The sequence below is a fragment of the Chinchilla lanigera genome, unplaced genomic scaffold (assembly GCF_000276665.1).
Source record: "Chinchilla lanigera isolate Chin_1 unplaced genomic scaffold, ChiLan1.0 scaffold00026, whole genome shotgun sequence".
NCBI lineage: Eukaryota > Metazoa > Chordata > Mammalia > Rodentia > Chinchillidae > Chinchilla > Chinchilla lanigera.
In genome coordinates, this window is record NW_004955427.1 from 15,191,357 (window position 1) to 15,210,410 (window position 19,054).

General features: G+C 33.5%; 1 protein-coding gene across 2 annotated transcripts in view; it reads right to left on the reverse strand.

Moving 5' to 3' along the window:
* The window catches only part of Zbtb20 (zinc finger and BTB domain containing 20), an 821,796-nt gene that overhangs the window by 781,657 nt on the left and 21,085 nt on the right, over positions 1 to 19,054 (reverse strand). The window lies entirely within an intron of this gene.

Consider the following 19,054-nt stretch of genomic DNA (forward strand, 5'->3'; position numbering starts at 1 on the left):
GCAACTCCTTTGTTTAGAATCAATTAAGTATTAAAAAGTAACTTCTTAACTACTTCAGTATACATCTTATTTGACTATATCTTTACCTGATTGCCAAAAATCTTTTAGAATGTCATGAAAATCCTGGACCATGTTCACAGCAGAGACCAATATTTTTAAAATTATTTCCACGGTAACCCACAGCATAGAAATTAGAAGACAGTGTCTACCCATACACTACAAACTATCCTGAGCAAAACTCTACTAAGAGGAAAAGATTCCAAAGCCTCTGGTTTCACTGTAAACCCAATTCTATTCCATTTCAGCAATAGCCACTCACCCTCTCACGAATCGTTGCTTAAGAGGACAGAGACCCACACCCAAATTAACTGACTGCTACTTCTACTCACATGTCTATAGAAAAGTCTTTGTATAATACATTCAGTGTGCCCAAGGTACTGGTATGCACCCTTGATTTTCTGCCTCACAGTTCTATGTTACTATTACTGCCCTGTTGTTTTTCTGAAGCTTTATCAAAAGTACGAAGAAACATGCCAATTGTTAAAAAAGCACATAAGCCTATAGTTTGAGAAAATGATAAAAATTACATAGTTTTATGCACTAACTTTTAAAAATAAAGTTCCATGTATTTTACTTTGTTTTGTTTGTTTTAAACCAAGGAGAACAAGAAGACCGTATTTGATTTTTACAGGTAGAAATCAAAAAGAATGTAAAGTAACAACTAAGAACCTGAATTTAAAACAGAAAAAAAAATATTTTGGCTCAGTGAAAAACATAGGACATTTCAATTCTTCCCGCATTCTGCACACTGTATTAGATTCCAGATAGAGTATACAGTACATTGTCATTGTTTTCTGAAACTCCAGATACAGTTTTTTTTGTGGGAAATGGAGACGGAAATGACTTCAGTTAATCAAAGCATGGAATGAAGCAATAGTTTTCCCAAGTTATTCATGGGGAACTGGTTTCATGACCCCCACCAAATAAAACCTACAGATACTAAGGTTCTAATGTAAAATAATCTGGTATTTGCTGACCCATGTACATTCTCCTGTATACTTTCAATCATCTCTACATGACTTATACTACCTAATACAATGTAAATGGTATGTAAACAGTTGTTATATTGCATTATTTAGAAATAACGATTAGAACAAGTGTCTGTACATGTTCAGTACAAATGTAATTTTTTCCAAATATTTTTATCAGCAGTTGGTTAAATCTGGACGTGCAGAACTCATTGATACAAAGAGCTGACTTTAACCCTACAAGACTGCCAAAACCACAGAAGTTACGCAGTTATTACATTGATTCCTACACTGGTATGTTACGGGGCAATTTGCTCCTACAATAAGGCCCTAAAGTGTTAAGTAAAAACTGGTTCTTTTCCATATGCATCTACAGATTCAATACAATTGCAATCAAAACCCAATAAAGGTATTTTGTGAATATTAACAGAACAATTCTAAAATTTATATGGAGAAACAAAAGACCCAAAATATCCAACATTCTATTAAAAGGGAAAAACAAAGTTGGAAAATCTACAGTAATCAAGATAGGGTGGTATTGGCAAAAGAATAGATAAATAGATCAATGTAAAAGAATACAGAAACCAGAAGTAGATCCAGATAAACCTCTCTAAGGTAAGAGACAATACAGTGGGTCAAAGAAGTCTTTTCAAGAAATTGTCCTGTAACAACTAGAAATTCACATATAGAACAAAGCAATGAATCAAGATACAGACCTTATTTCCTCCATAAAAATTAACTCGAACTGATTCACAGTTCTAAATGTAAAATCCAGAATTCCAAAAGATAACATACAAAAAAAATCTAGATAACCTTGGGTATGCAAATGACTTTTTAGATAAAACACATCAAGGGGCTGGGGATTTAGTTCAGCAATAGTGCTTGCCTGGCAAGGGCAAGGTCATGAGTTCAATTCCCAGTACCAGAAAAAAGCCAAAAAAAAAAAAGATAAAACATCAAAAGCATGACCCATATAAAGAAGAATTGATAACTGGACTTCATTAAAATCAAAACTTTCTTCTCTGGGAAAGACACTATTAGGAGAATGATAAAACAAGCCATTAACAGGGAAACAAAACACTTGCAGGAGACATCCAAAGATCTCTTAAAACTCAACAACAGGAAAGCAAACAACATAATTAGACAGTAGAGCAGAAATCTTAGAAACTCCTAATCAGAGAAGATACACAGATGACAAATAAGCACAAGAAAAGGTACTACACATCCTATGCCTTCCTAGGAATGCAAATGAAAACAATGAGATACCATCACACATCTATTGGAATGACCACAAGCCAGAACTTTGACAAAACCAAATGCTGACAAGAATGTGCAATGAAAGAACTTTTATCCATTACTGGTGAGAGTGCAAAATGGTACAGCCACTTTGAAAGACAGTTTAAGTTTCTTATATAACTTAGCAGACTCTGTTACATGGTCTAGCAATCACACTCTTTAGTATTTATGCAAAGGAGCTGAAAAATGTCCACATAAAAACCTAAACAGAGTTTCTGCACTAGTTTTATCAGAATCCCCCAAACCTAGAAGAAAACAAGATGTTCTTTTATAGATGAACGGGTAAATGGAGTATATCCAGATAATGGAATATTACTCAATGCCAAAAAGAAATACACTATTAACCCATAAAAAGACATAGAGAAAATTTAAGTGCATATTACTAAGTGGAAGAAGCCAATGTGAAAATAGTGTATGAGTCTAACTACATGATATTCTAGAAAAGACAAAAAATGCTAAATAAATAAATAAATAAATAAATGGTGGTTGCTGGCTGGGCATGGTGGCGCACGCCTGTAATCCCAGCACTTGTGAGTTGAGGCAGGAGGATCACCATGAGTTCAAGGCCAGCCAGGACTACACAGTAAAACTCTCTCTCAAAACAAACAAACAAACAAAAACCAATGGCTATCCAGGATTAGGAGAAGTGAGGAATGAAAAGGAATGCGATTTGGGGGGTAGTGAAATTACTGTGTGTGATCCAATGGCAGCAGACATGTGGGATTATGTATTTTTTCAAACCCATAAAATGTACAACACTAAGACTGAACCTAAATGTAAAGTATTAACTTTAGGTGGATAAAAATGTGTCAGAGTAGGTTCATTCACTGTAACAAATGCAGCACTCCTATAGGGGATGTTGATAGTGGGGGTAAAGGGAATAATATATATGTGAGAGCAGAGTATATATGTGTACTCTCTTCACCTTACCGTCAAACTTGCTGTGAACCTAAAACTCCTTTAAAAACTAGTGTATTAAAACTAGGTGTAGTGGCCTACTCCTATAACCCAAGCTACTCAGGAGGCTCAGCAGGAGGATCACAAATTCAAGGCCAGCTTGTGCAATTTAACATCTTTTCCCTTTAAAACAAAAAAGAAAGAAAGAAAAAACTTAAAAGGCTGGAAATGTACTGAATGCTCCCTAGCTTCAGTCCCAAGTACCACTAACTAACTAACTAAGTAAACACATAAATTATATTAAAAGTTTTTTAAATTGATTTTGGTTCCACCATAGCCTCTTTGCGTACCCTGGGAAGCACCCTTAGCTTCAGTTTTTTCACATAATAAAAAAATTAATTAAATTGAAAGGAAAGAGTTGGATTGTTTAACAAAATAACAATAGCCAATGCTTAAGTGCTTACTATGTGCCAGGAACTGTTATAAGTAATTTTCATTAAGTCCTAATAATGACTGTATGAAGTAGGAATTGTTTTTAGTCTCATTTTTGAAATGAAGTAACAGAGAGAATAAGTGACTTGCCTGAGATGACACACTAATATAATTTGATGCCAGCCTGTCTGATTTAATCTGAAGCAGACAGTATTGAGACTCACCCTACACTATAACGTTTCCAAATATCTAATGATACCTAAGGCCCATCCAGCCGTAAGATTCTGTAGTTGTAGGTCAAATTAAACACAGCCTAATGATTTCACACTATGCCTTGTATTAATACAACATAGCACAAACTTGTTCTTTAACACCGGGAGTTCTCAATACATTCAGTCTAAGGGCAGGGCAACTCTACCTAATATATACAGTCATATCATGGTACTGATCATTAATTCATTCTGGAACTTGACAAGTACCACACAAATTTTTCCCATAAGAAGGTAATTAGAAATAATTCCTGAACTGTGCCTCTAGAACTTTCACATTCTTCTGGGCTAATATTACCCTTTCACTGGGCAAATAAAAGCCTTCTAGGCTTAATGGTATCACTTTTAAGCTTTTTGCAATCCATGATTAACACATATGCACAAAAGTACAAGACAATAATGACAAATATGTGCACTGTTCTGCACAGTTGGTGAGCTATCTCGAGACTGATGTGAGGGCCGAGTGCTAAAACATTTTTTTTTCTTCAGAATGCAAAGAGCACCAGGTCTGACCAGTTCTGAAGCCAAGGAATAATAAGGTATGACTGAGGTATATTATCAAGTATTCTTACAAGTTGTACAACAGCCAGGCATGGTGGCACATGTTTGTAAACCCAGCACTAAAGGAAGCTGAGACAGGATTGCAAATTCAGGCCCAATCTTAGTAACTTTGTCACTAAGCGAGACCCTGTCTCCAAGTAAAAAACTTAAAAAGGTCTGGGGAAGAGACAGGTCAGTGTGAAGTTCCTAGGTTCAGTTCCCACTACTGGAAAAATAATTAAAGCACCAAATTAATAATAATGCACCAAATAATAATAATGCAAATGCTTATTTGATGAATTAAATAACACATAAACTGCAATAAAAAACATTTCCTATTTTCTTTGGCCTGATAAAAGAATGAAAAGGTGGGGCTGGGGATTTAGCTCAGCGGCAAAAGCGTCTGCCTGGCAAGTGCAAGGTCGTGAGTTCAGTTCCCGGTAGTGGAGAAAAACCAAAAAAAAAAAAAAAAAGAATGAAAAGATAAGAATTCAAAAATTTGTAAGAAACACTGAATGAATACTATTCATGTGATTTTACACTGTGCAGTCTAACTTTTAAATATTTACAACTATGTTCTAAATTTTGATACTATCAGCGGCAAAAGCGTCTGCCTGACAAGCGCAAGGTCGTGAGTTCAGTTCCCGGTACCGGAGAAAAACCAAAAAAAAAATAAATAAATAAATAAATTTTGATACTAATGACTTATTTCTCAAAGGAAGAATTTACACTTTTTCTGATCTTTTTTGGCCACTATGCACCATACATTACACTTGGGATGAAAAGGGAAGATAATACATATGATGCAGTTCCTGGCTGGCAGGAAGGAACTTCACAGACTGGCAGGTGGGTAGACATGCGAACAATCTACTACAACCAAATAATCTTGCCACAGCATACTATGATACTCCACAAAAGGCGGTAAATTTTGTGCTCCCTTCCTCCTTAGAGAGCTCAAGATGAAACCAAACAAAACAAACATAAATACCTACAATTAAAGTGTAGCTTATAAAAGTGGCGTGTGTGTTTGCATATGTGAAACAGGAATAGGTACTAACAGATTTGGAAAGAAATACTTCTTTCTCTACCAGTGTTAATTTACAGATTGAGGATACATAACTGACTTTCCCCGAAGTTCCTAAAAAAGTATCTTGGGCAAGTACACAATACATGTACTGAAATGATTGTGGGAATCAGTGATAAACACTGCCCTGGAACATAAAATTTCATGATTTTTAGAGTTACAATTTAATTTGCTCAGAGTTATGTTGATAAATACTTGCAAAAAAATATGAAGGGTGGGACTTCTTTAATTTTTAAAAGGAAAAATATGAGCTAATTTCAAAAGCATTTAACACTGTCTCAAGTTACAGTTTGGATGAGTTTTTTTCAGATATTATTAATGTTTTTATAATACATGGGCCTGAAAAGAGAAATCAATGTTGGGATATTTTAACATTGTTCACAAGTATAGTCCCATAAAATACCTGTATTGCAAAGGAGAAGGAAAAGAAAAAGTAGAAATGTTGCGATAACGGATAGAGGGTTAGAAGCATTAGCAAATGGAGAAAGAAAGTAAATGTCTCAGATTGGTGAGCCAAAACGGGTAGGTGAGAAGAGGAGGTGCAAAAAGTAAAACTGATCAAGATGTGATACATCCACATATACATTCCCCCAGCTGAATGTAATCACTATGTGTTGAAAATATATACTCAGAAAATTTTCAACTAAATACTAAACTAAAAGTAGTGCTACACAAAGTAGGTAACTTTGTCATCTGGGGTAGCATCATACAGTTAATTCTCTGTATTTTAATTAGCCAATCACCCTTAATTTGAGTCACTTTTTAAAATGAAATCCTATCAGGTCTAAGAAAAACTAAGTGAAACTATAGATAAATCATAGTTTACAATACTTGCCAGTAGTACGACCCTCATGTAAAAAGAAGTGCGTATCTACTTTCAATTCGAAGCAACATATATTTAAGTTTAAAATAAAACCTCACTACAAATAAACTACATCATGGTGAGTACCTCTAAGAAGGCTCTCAGCAGTGCTGCAAGCTTTCACATCCTCCCCAGTGGATTCAGGTACCTCCCAATACACACATACCCCAAATCAAGGGCGCTACTTCTATTAGCTTCGTCAACAGCACCCCCCAATACACCTGATGCACAGCTGAAGTTCAATATGTTTTCCTTGAATGAATGAATGAATGGATGGATGACTTAAAAACATGCATGAAATGGTACTTAGGGTTTATAAACCTTGATTAAATAAAAACTGATAAATTTTAGTTCTACGGATGATATAAACAAACTATAAACAGTGCTTTTAAAAATTCTTTTAAATCACATACAAAACATAGCCATATTTTAAGTGCTTGTAACAAAAATAGCCAAATATTCTGACCTCTAAAATTCTTCATATTAAAATGTTGAATTAAAAAAGGTATTGTCCTATGGCTAGCGGAATTTTAATTCACATCATCTCTGAGAAGACAATTCAGCCTGCATTTTAGGTTTAGCTATTATTTCTTTCACTTATACAACATTTGTTTCAAGAAGTCTGAAGTTCGCCTAAGAGTTCTTCAGAGAAATGGAACTGTCTCCTCTGAGAAAAAGACCATGATAAGCTGGATGGTGTTAGAGAGTCTGACCTTAATAATTATTGCAAAGATGAATCATGCTATATTAAAAATATGTAACAATTTGAAGGCAGGAAGCACTGATATGAGGAGGAAGAGAGTAGAATGGCAGGAAAGAAAGTTGAGCAGAGAGAAATTACCAATGTAAAGGTGGCAAAAGATGTTTTTGAAGTGATGACTAATATGAAATTTAAGAAGTTTTCATTTTTCTAATGCAAATATACTGTTCTCCAAACCTTTTGGGAAGTTTGATATATTCTACAGTGTTATGGTAGCGTGCGAACTAAAAGAATGAAAAAATGAAAGTACTACCCCACATTCACTGTAGCCTTGTTAACATGGCAGTTTCCTCACAAGAAAGAAACTACTCTAAGAATTTCAGGGTGTGACTAGTGACAGGGTGAAGTGACCAAGAAAATGGTAAATAAAGAATAGTAAAAAAAATTGTCTTTAACAAAGAATGACTCAGGTATGGAAAGGAATCATTCACCCTTTCCCACAAATATACAGGACAAGTAAGACCATGGGGTGAAGACAGAAAATAATATCTGAATTATATGATTGTTATGCTGTTATTATTATCATTACTACCTCTGTAAACTAATCTATTATCTTCAGAAATTTAGGGAACACTGTACTTTTATGATGCAATAAATTGAATAAATTAATTTTTTTAAAACATGAAAATATCCTTTCCAATAATTTCCTGACTCTAGAAAAAATGTACTGAACATATATCCTAGGTGAAAACTTCCTGGTCTCTGCTAGGACGATGCTAGCAACTGTCTTTAAAGTTAAAAACAAGGTGGGCATGATGGTGCACGCCTGCAGTCCCAGTACTGGGGAGGCTGAGAGCAGGAAGGTCACCATGAGTTTGAAGTCAACCTGAGCATATAATGAATTCAAGGCCAGCTTGTACTATAAAGTGAGACCCTATCTCAAAAAAACAAACTAAAAAGATAGAAAGTTATAATGCCTTCATTATTTATTCATGTGTATGGTTTATATGTAACAGATAAGAAAAGAAAAGAGAAAGCAGAGAGGTACTGTATTAGTCACTTTCCCACTAACAGGATAGAATATGTGATATTCACAAAATAAAGAGAGAGAGGTTTATTTTGGCTTATGGATTCAGAGGATTCAGTCCATTGTTGGCGGGCTCCAGGGCAAAAATAGCATAGTAGAAGGGCATGGTGGAGGAAAACTGCTCACCCCATGGTAGCCAGGAATCAGAAAGGGGAAGAACTGAGGACAAGAATACATCCTTTCTGGTCATGCTCCCAGTACCCAACTCCAACCAGGTCCCACTTCTGCAGCACATTTAGTCATAGCTCATCAATGGATTAATGGATTAATCCATTGCCATCATGATGGAATCACCTAAAAACCCCAACCCTGAACACATGAGGCTTTAGACAGACATTTTAGATACAAACCATAAGAAGTATATTCAACAGGAAAAATGAAAATCACATATAATATATGAGACAGTCATCTTTACTGCAGTAGATATTTTATCACAGATTTGTGAGAATTGCACTGTCGTCAATCTTTACTCTTCAAATGTTTCCAACATGGAAAAGTTGCTACCCTCGGTAAGGACACCTCTGCAAAATAAAAGTTATAACTACTACACGTTTCAAATAACACTTAGAGCTCATTTAATCTTATCTCATTTAATCTTCCTAATAGCATTTCAAGAACAGTAATATTAATGTTCTCATCTTATAGTTAAAGAAACTCTGCCCTAAAGTTCAGACCTAATAAATAGCATAGGTCAGAATCTGTAAAGGCTAGATGGAAGAGCTTGACAAATGTATCCAGAATTTCACTAAAAAAAAAAAAATAAAATGCAAAAGTAGTGGATTTGAAAGTAGTCATGTTCCCTAGATAATTTCAATGCTTTACCTACTTTGAGAAAAAATACATTAACTTCTAAGAGTAAGTTTTAGGACAGCATATAGAAATAATTTTCAAAATTGACAAAGGAAACATATCACAAACCAGTCTGATTAAAGATTTGGAAACATTAATAACAATTTGTCCTGGGCTGGGGATTTAGCTCAGCAGCACAGCGCCTGCCTGGCAAGTGCGAGGTCATGAGTTCGATTCCTGGTACCGGAAAAAAAACAAAAGAAATCCCCCCCCAAAAAAAATCTGTCCACTAATTCTGAAGCCAGTTATTAATGACAGAGTTAACATGATAGCAGCCTGCTAAGTCCTCTGAGGCAAAAGGCCACAGTGATGATTCAAAATGGTCTTTTTTGTTTAAGAAAACTTATTAAACTCCATTAAGTTGTAGGTTTATAGCTATAACCTTTTAAAAATTTGTATATAGCCCTATCAAATTTTAATAAAACAATCTACCTAAAGTTTCAATCTTCATTATTTCTATTAACAAGCACAGAAAAACTACATTAATCACAATATATATTCAGAATGTACAATATATCTATTTTTACAGAATTCATACAAAACAAAAATTTGAAATTAATTATACCAAAATAAATGTTATTTTAATAATTATACTGGGTACTCCAAAATTATAAGTTACCTAATTTTGACTACTTTATAACTTACATCTCAATCAAGAATATTCCACACAGAGCCCCAGATTTAGCTCCGTGGTTGAGTTCTTGCCTAACATGTGTAAGGCTCTCAGTTCAATCTCCAGCACCACACACACACACACACAAAATATGGCACAGTGCCTTGCTTGGTAAGTACAAGGTACTGAGTAGGATTCCCGGTACAGAAAAAAGAAAAAAAAATGTATTGAAAAAGTTCTACTTTGTGTTGAATATACATAAATGTGAACTTACCCATTTCAAACTGAAGACAATTTACTACTTAAGTGTAATAACTAAATCTTCCACAATAGAAATAATACCCCAACCACTTAAATGTGGGGAAATAGAAACATAAAACAAATTCTCGCCAGTTAAGGAGTTTTATTAGTAATCAATAAGAGAACACACCTACAAATGAAATCTGTATCATGAAAAGAACTGTAAAATAAATAAATCAACACTATAGAGTTCATTTTAGAAATTTAATGGTGTGGGACTTCAAAATATGCCTCTTATGATGTTGTATCTAAAGGTATGAAATTGAAATAACTGCAAATCAATCTAAGCTAGTACCTTAATAAAGTTCATGTGTTTTTCCTTAATTAAGATTCTCCCTCTCATAGCCCTCCACCAATAAATACATTTAGTTAAATGTCACTTAGTAATTAGTTTGTACTTTAACAGTTTAATTAGTTTAAAATATGCATATAATAAAATAACAGATTATAAAATATTTCATATTATTTCAGCATTAGATAACATAACTAAATTCTGAAGCTTCCTGGGTCTATTATTTTTAAAGTTACCTTAAGTATATAAAAGTATATAAGTATATAAAATAAATAATAAATTAGATTAGATTTTTGTCAGAGTGAGTTATGGTCAGAAATATTCATAGCTGATTAGGCATGTGCAGACAACAAGAACTGTGACTAATCAAAAGAAACACTGGTTGTGAATAAATGATATGTTACCAGTGTCTATTCCCTGATATCAACTCTAGTTTTAGGTAACAAACAAAAAATTGAAGATGAGCTGGACATGGTGGTACACACCTGTAACCCCAGCCTTCTGGGAAGTACCTTGGTGACATAGCAAAACATCATCTCAAAAGAAAAAGAAAAGAGAAAGAGAAAAAAATGAATTGAAGATACTGTTACAGCAGAGTTATTTTCTCTATACTATAGAACAATTGATTCTGAAATTTTTTAAAAACTACAGCCTATTGGAAAAGTAATCTGGAACTTGACACAAATTTTGTTCATTCTCAACTCTATTCCCATCAGTTTTAGATGTTTACTAAAATTTTAAAGTTCTTCCATATTTGGTTATGTATTTTCTACTAAACCTTAAAGATTTAAATTAAAAATAAAACCACATCAATGACATCTTAGAAAACTTGTACGTGCTTTGTACTTTTCAATTTATTTGCTAAAATTGCTTGCTATACATGATAGAGAATTACTCTTCCATGCTTGCTTCTGTGGTAGAACCTGAAACTACACTTCTCAGATGCCTTTGCCATGACTGGAATGCATTACATAGAGACAAACAGAGGGTGGAGGTTAAAGTTTTGTTCTGTTTTATATTTTACTCTTTTCTGCTTTTGGCAATGTCAGTCTCAGTAATTTTGCTCCAGTATCATCTGAAGCCAAAAGTCCCTGGAAACAGGCTGTCTGGACGGCTGACTGCAGAAATAGTACTGCAACTATGGAACACCAGGAGCTATGGCCAGTGTCTGGAAGCTCCCACAGACAAGTAAGATAGCATCAGCACAACTATGGATTCCTGTGCTCTTGTAGATCAGTAGGGAGTGCAGGCACCTAGTTTCCTGCAAAGTACTTGCAGTGGCAATTCTAAAAGCTGAAGCAGCAACAGCAGCAGTGCTTTAAATGCCTCAGCAACAGAGCACTTGTAAATTCCAGAGTAATGGTAAATAACATCACTACCTTATTTTTGTTACAGATATATATATACTATACTGTATACAGTACAGAAAATGCAGTAAAACTTATTTTAAAGGATGAGATAAACAATAAACATTTTAAATAAACTTATTTTATGTTACTTATCAACAATTTAAAAATATTTGCTCTCACCAAAAGCAATAAAACAAAAATCTTGTTAACTATGTGTCATTCTTTATGCCTGGGCTCAGTTTACACTTTGTGAAACAGTTGTTTAAAAAGATGGGCTATGTTCAAGCTACTATAATACTTAGCTGTCTGTAATGACTGTCACAAAAAAGGTGAGGGAGAAAGCCTCACAAATTAATAGACTCAAATTGAGAAAGAATATCACTGGCTGTGTTTACAAAATCAAAATCCTTAATTCTCAATCCCAACCACCAATTATATAAAAGATTTTATTTAAATTTCACTAGTAAATTTCTATCTTCCCACATGTCAATTTAGTCACTGTTATAAAAGATATATGCTGCATTTCATGTTTTCAAAAGTTAGAATCTTAAAATCTATTACCAAAATGATTTTTTTTCTGGTTTTTTGAGCAGGGTCTAGCTTTGTAATTCGGGTTGATCTTAAACTCATTTTGGTAGCCAGGCAATCCTAAAGCTCAGGGTGATCCTCCTGTCTCAGCTTCCCAAGTGCTGGCACTGCACCACCACACAAAAGTTAAAACCAACCTAAATACTGCATGTGGGAAACTTTAAAACAGGTTATAAAATTTGGTTCCAAGTTTTTTAAAATCTGCAGATACACTTCTGTACAATTTTTAATGTACACAGAAACTACTTTTACAATCATTTCAGATTTGAGCAACAAAATCTCATTATAATGACAATTACATTCACTATGAAATGCTCTTTCCATGCATGGGCCTTTCAAGTAGTGACTATCTTCTCACTTATTATTACTTTGTTGTCATATAATTTCTCATGCATTATTTCAGCCATGTTTGCTCTTGAAAAAGAGTATTTTCAATGATATGTCTGTCCCATCATTAAATTAATAAATCCTCCAAATACCTAAACGTTTATTTAACGACCTTGTAAAGTCTGTAAATTGAGTACCATGTGACATGAAACACTGATCTATGATCTACATAGTTAGATTTTAATGTCTTATCAATGATAGTCTTCTGACATCATTAGAAAATATCCCAAGTTTCTCCATACACTTGAGATTTCTTTTTAGTGATAGCAAACATAAACCAATCTTGTAAACAGATATCTTGAGAATTATTTTTGGTTGACTTACTGTCAAATGTGATTAGATAGTGTTTTATTTTATAATGTAACTGACAAAGTGTTTATAGTATGTCAGGGTTATTTTTCTACAAATGTGTTTAGTATTTATTGTGCTTTTTTTTAGTCAGTTGTCTATTTTACAAGAGTTAATGTAGATAACGTAATCATGACTCTCTGTAACAAGACACAAATAAAATTCAATTCTTCCAACTCTTAAAGCAAATGAACTTCACTCTCCCTGTAGGATGTCTTTAGAAGTATAATGTATGTAAATGATGTTCTGATGTTGCCAACATCTACTTGCATATTAAGTATTTGTAAACATTAACTAAGATTTTTAAAAGCACATATAAGTTTTGACATCTCAAATTCTACTGTACATCATCTTGCATATTTCCTAGAATACATGGAAACTATAGGCCATTGTTCTATACATGCAACTGGGACTCAGAATTTTAAAAATAGCTATCGGCTCTGTGTTAGAGTACCTATCTAAATGCTCCTCCCAAATATGAAGTGTTCAGAGGTGGGGCTTTTGGAGGTGACTGGATCATGGGAGTGTGATAATCCCCAGATTACCCCACTGATGATTTTAGTATATGCGCTGCAAAGTGAGCATGCATTGATGATTTTAAACCTAACTTGCTATTAGGAGATGGGATCGAGTCAGGGGAATATTGCCTGGAAGGACTTATCTCTTCCCACTACTCTCTTCACTCTTTTTCTCTCTCTCTGCTTCTGGTCTGCCATGCCATAAGCAACCCATCTTTGCCATGTACCTCTGCCATGCCACGATGCCATGGAGTCAGCTGACCATGGACTGAAATCAAAATAAACCTTTCCTCCTTTAGATTGTGGGTGTCAGGAATTGTGTCTGAGTAACAAAAAACTAACTAAGACACTAGATCCTTAAGTCGTTCCTTTTCCTTGACTTGTATGTAGCTCACCAATTAAATGTGAATAAGAACTATATCAGAGTTGCTTGATTGTATTAGATTGATAATAAGTGATAATATTTGTAGGAAAAAAAGTACAAGGCAGTGGACAAAACAGTGAACTTATTAATTCTTGAATGAAATGTTTTTATTTAATGAGCATCTGATAAATACTACTTTTTCTCTGGAAAACAGAGATTAATTTTACAAAATAGTTTTTAAGGCCAAGTGTTGACTGTTTGCATGCTTAGCTCTTTCATAAATTTCAAGGTTCCCAGAGGCAAAGCCATGTTGGAATTATCCATGGACTTTAATAAAGCACAAAAACAATACTTTGAATTTATTAAGTGCTCAATAATTTTTACATTTTCTTTATTTTTGGTACCAAGAGTCAAACTCAGGACCTTGTGCTTTCCAGGCAGGCGCTAAATCAATGAGCTATATCCCTGTCTCTAATAACTTTTAAATATTAAATGAATATATGTAAGGTGCCACCATCACCTGCTGTTTATTTTCTACAAAAATTACAGCAACTCCAAAGTTGACAGTGATTAACTGTGACAGCATTGCAAAGCACATTATTGTTTTCACACCTACTCTATTATGGCTTTGTAAAAAGGAAAGGACTCTTCAGAGCTTCTGAAAATGGAATATTCCATCTTTATTTGTACTAATAAAGAATAAAAATTAAGATATACACACTCCAAAACTAATTTCTATTTGGATTTGTAAATGTGCATTCACACTTATATGAGTATTGTTATGTCTAAAATCTATAACGTAATTCAAACAAAATAAGCTATACTATGAAAAGTTGACTTAGAAAAGTTGAACACGGTGTGGTTCCCCTGATCTTTTCCCTGTACTATTTCTGTACTTTTTTTTCTTATCCTTGTACTTAACACTTCTGCATAATTTATACTGTGCTGGTTACTCATACTACATGAAACTTAGCTTTGCTAAGACCTTTTCAGATAAGTCAGATATGAAAGGTATAAATATTGATTTCTAGAGAGATACTTTTGGTATTAAGGAGGAAATTCTCATCAATTATTTTGAAATCAAGATTTACTTAAGCATTCTCAAAAAGCAACTGAAATATATTATGAAATACAACACACCATCTGTTTCACTAAATTAAGAATTTTTATTTTTATAAAGTATTTTATTCCTTTGTGAATTGCATGATAAACCACAAATGTTGTACAAAATCATTTTTTCAGATAAGAAACCTGAGGTGGAGGATAATAAAATAAAGTATTTAGTTATATAGTCACAAACATTCCTATCTAACTCACAAACTTTCTAACTCACAAATTTTTTTATATAATTCACAGAGCTGCTATAAAGAAAAAAATACAAATCAATGTGAAATATTTAGACAAAGTAAAAAGAAGAAGTGTAAGGGTGCACTACATCTTAATAAGAACCTGAAAGATTAGCTTTTCAGCTTATTCTCAATTTATGGACCATATACTCCATCTCCAGGTGTACAAGAAGTGCAGTGATTTGACAGAAATAAAATGGGCTTTAGAGTCAATCAAGCCTGGACTTAAATCAAGCATCCACATTTACTAGTTGTGACCTTAAACAAGTTACCTTTTTCCGTACGTTTCAGTTTCTTCAGTGGTAAATATGAGAAAAAAGTGTTAATGGATATATTAAATGGCTATGGATATAAAGTGTTTTCCTTACTGCAAAAATCATTAAATAATTAATTTCCTTTTCTTCCAAAGCTAGAAATTCTCAAATCTTAGTGTTTTACAGAGCTCTTCCAACTAGTAATGATTCACATCAACATTTTGTATTTGTCTATCGCACAAGTTTAAAATTTCTCTTGATATAAACTATTAACTGCCATCCTGTGAAGTAACTTGCCATTATTCTAGTTTTTCAAAGTAATAAATTGAGCTTCAGAGAAGTAACTTTCACAAGATTCCGCAAGCAATAAATTACAAACCCAGACTAACCTAAGTGATCCAGTGTATTCACCAAGCTTGTTATCCTATTTTTAAAACGTCCTAGACAGAAGAGAAAGTTTTAAACTAAAAAAAAAAATGGTATCTAATGATAATAGATATTATTATACTATTTGCCTATGCTCAAAGTGAAGCAAGAACATATGCAATTATTATTATTGGTGGTTCTAGGACATGTGTTACTTGGCACAAATATTTTGGTAATATATTCCTAGAAAATAGCTTTATAAAAAGATAGGTCTACATGAAAGTATTTAATTATTATTATTATGCATGTGCAAGGCATCAAATAGATGTTGCAAGTTGTTACTTATTTGGGGTTATTAATAAAGAACAGATGAATACACAACCCTTAAAAATAAAAGTCAACATGGAGGAAAGTTAAATCAAAAGAAGCCAGACTGAAAAGGCTATATACTAGATCGACTAAGACATTTGGAAAGGCAAAACTATGAAGACAGCAAAAAGATCAGTGCGTGGGTGAAGAAGAGATGTCTAAGTGGAACACAAAGTATTTTTACAGTAGTGAAACTATCCTGTATGATGCTATAATGATGGATACAAGTCATTATGCATTTCTTCAAACCCATAGGATATACAGCACCAAAGGTAAACACTAATAATGTAAACCATGATGTGTCAACATAGGTTCATAAATTTTAACAAGTATATCATATAGTGGGGAAATGTTGACAATGGGTGAAGCCATTCTCTTGTGAGAGTAGGAAGCATGTAGGAAATCTCTGAACGGTATAATCACATTTGCTGTAAAATCTAAAACTGCTCTAAAAATTTTATGTATTTAATATTTTAAAATTTTTATATTATTTTAGTTTTATTTACTTTTATATTTATTTTTAATATTTTTATATTTTAAAAATTATATCACTGATCTTCAGTAAAATATCAACAACGCAAGGAAATACCATCATATTGACTCAACACAAGAAATTAAAAGTAGCTGGTGTGCTGGCACATGCCTGTAATCCCAGCACTCAGGAGGCTGAGGCAGTGGAACTGCCTTGAATTCAAGGCCAGCCTGGGCTACATAGAGAGCTGAAGGCCAGCCTGAGCTACATAGTGAGACCCTGTCTCAAAAAACCAATAAATAAATAAATATCAACAGTGAGTAATTATTTTTAAAGTTATCTTTAAAAGGAGTTGCTGTGGAATTCAAACATACGAAGTGAAGACATGAGGAAAGGGTTGAAATCATGAGGATACGTCTAAGTTAGAACAGGGAAAATGATAGATCGTCACAGTGCTTTAATATAGAAAAGAAAAAAATCAATATTGATGATCTGAAAATCTCCAAATGAGAAGCTGAATACAATTTCAAATTAGAAAGTTTTAAGGAGTAAAAATATTTGTCACAAGACACAAAGATACTTCATAGAAAAGCTGAGGCTAGAAACTCATGACTCTCAATTCAAGGCTTTTTCTACAATAACAGATTGATAAAATCAAAACATGCTTGATCCAAAGCAGTAAAGTAAGTACAGAAGAAAGGCCAAGAAAAAAAGAAGTCTTTGAGTCACACCTAAGTACTCCTACTGGTATGGCAAGGAATAGCTTGCCAGAAGAGAAACAGATTTAGGATTTGAAAAGGGACAAAACTTCAGAGCTACTGGGAAGTGATGACCAACTCCTTTGGCAGTTTCAGGACACAGCCTTTGTCATTAAGATAATAATTCAAAATGCTTTGAAGTGTAGACTGACCACACTAAGTACAGCAACATAAAATTATAGCCTATTGAGATAAGGTCAATTTTATAATCAGTGTCCTAAAAGTCCCTTAATTCATATGTAACTATAACTAGATAACAGTATCTCGATTGGATTTATTTTTTTTATTTTCTGACAGCATCTAAAAAATCTTTTTAACATAAAAATTTTCAAATAAAAAATCATACATAATGACTTAATTCTTCATTACTTATAATCCAATTTCAGTAATTCAAACCACTTTACATTCATGTTTGTATTTTACCTATCGCCACTATAACCCATTTGTTTTCTCTGGACTTAGAGCAGCAGCAACTCTGGGATAAGGAGAAGGACAGGATGGAAGAAATATGGTGTGTTATTCACTGATATTTGACCAGAAAACTTCCAGATCATGAGAAGAAAAACACAAAAGTTAAATGTAATTAAATGACAGTCTACTAATACAGTAGTACAGATATATTATTTGACAATCAATAGAACTGTCTACAGAGGAGGGTATTTTAAAGAATACTTCCCTTTTTAGTTTGACAAAGAGATATGGCAAAAAATATTGTAAAGTTACATTGAGATTATATTTTCTAAGAACAGGCTTATTTTCAAGAAACATAAAGATGCATTTCAACATGTCTAAATTCATATAATCACTAACCAACCATGTTCATATAAACAGCTATTGAAAGAATACTTTGTACTCATCATAAAATATCAAGTCTCACTTTATTTCTAAAGCTCAAAGTTTATTTATATGTACTACATAGTCTTTTTATGTGCCTCAGATAGTTAACCCATTTCTAAATTTTGAAGCTGTAAATCAGAATACAAAGTAATTCTCAAGTTCAATGGTCCTTTAAAAAAATGCAGTACTGATAAAACTAGGTATTTGTGGACCTTGGGGGATTCTTCTGAGTTCAGAATCTCACTTCAGTTTCCAGTTTAAATGCTGAAATTATAGACTATTAGAAGCTGGGCCACACAGCACATACATATACAAAACCTCTAAATTAAAAACAAAATGTGAAAAATGCCATGATGAGCTGTCTCAAATTTTGTAATGAAACACAACCTAAAAAATACCAGGTGAAGATGGGAGAGATGGGGCAGATGAGTTAAAAACGGCATCGCTAGTGAGGCCTAAGTAAAGTTTTAAAGCATGAATCTAAATATCAAAACACAAGTTCTTTTTCTCATATTTGTGCCCCTCCTTACTGACTACTGATTGCACACTCAATAGTCACAGACTAATTATCCAAACTTTCCTTCTTAGCACAATGTTAGTATATACCTGTCTCTTGATCCCCATTCTCCCTTAAATGTAAAAAAAAAATTCCTCAATTAAAACATATTCCTTTCTGCATTTTATGAACCCTACTTTGACTATACAGTGGACTATACAGTGCTATATCCCGGAGGAGATACTTGGTTCTTCATGGAGTTTAATTCAGTCAAAAGGCACCACTGCCCCAAAATGCCTTTATTTGTCCTGTTTCTCCATCAAGTTTACGTTTCTGCTTTTCCAGTGAATACT